A 327-nucleotide genomic window follows, 5' to 3' on the forward strand; every position below is an offset into this window, starting at 1 on the left:
AGTTACCCCCTCCACTCCTCCATCTTACCACTCCACCCTTCTGCATCCCTATCCACCCCTCTGCTTCCCCCTTCCACTCCTCCATCTTACCACTCCCCCTCCTCCACTGTAACCCGTTGGCGAGGCTAGTGGCTGCAGAGATGATGGGGGGTGGGTGGCTAGTGGTGAGCTACTGTACACTCTGAAGCCGGCCGCTGGCTTCACACAGATGCTGCTCGCTCGATCGCTAGCATCCCCATAGATCTGTCAACTTTCTCTCCCGCGCGCGCTCTCTCTCTCTCTCTCTCTCTCTCTCTCTCTCTCTCTCTCTCTCTCTCTCTCTCTCTC

This window comes from Priapulus caudatus, unplaced genomic scaffold (assembly GCF_000485595.1).
Source record: "Priapulus caudatus unplaced genomic scaffold, Priapulus_caudatus-5.0.1 Scaffold958, whole genome shotgun sequence".
NCBI classification, from domain to species: Eukaryota; Metazoa; Priapulida; class Priapulimorpha; order Priapulimorphida; family Priapulidae; genus Priapulus; species Priapulus caudatus.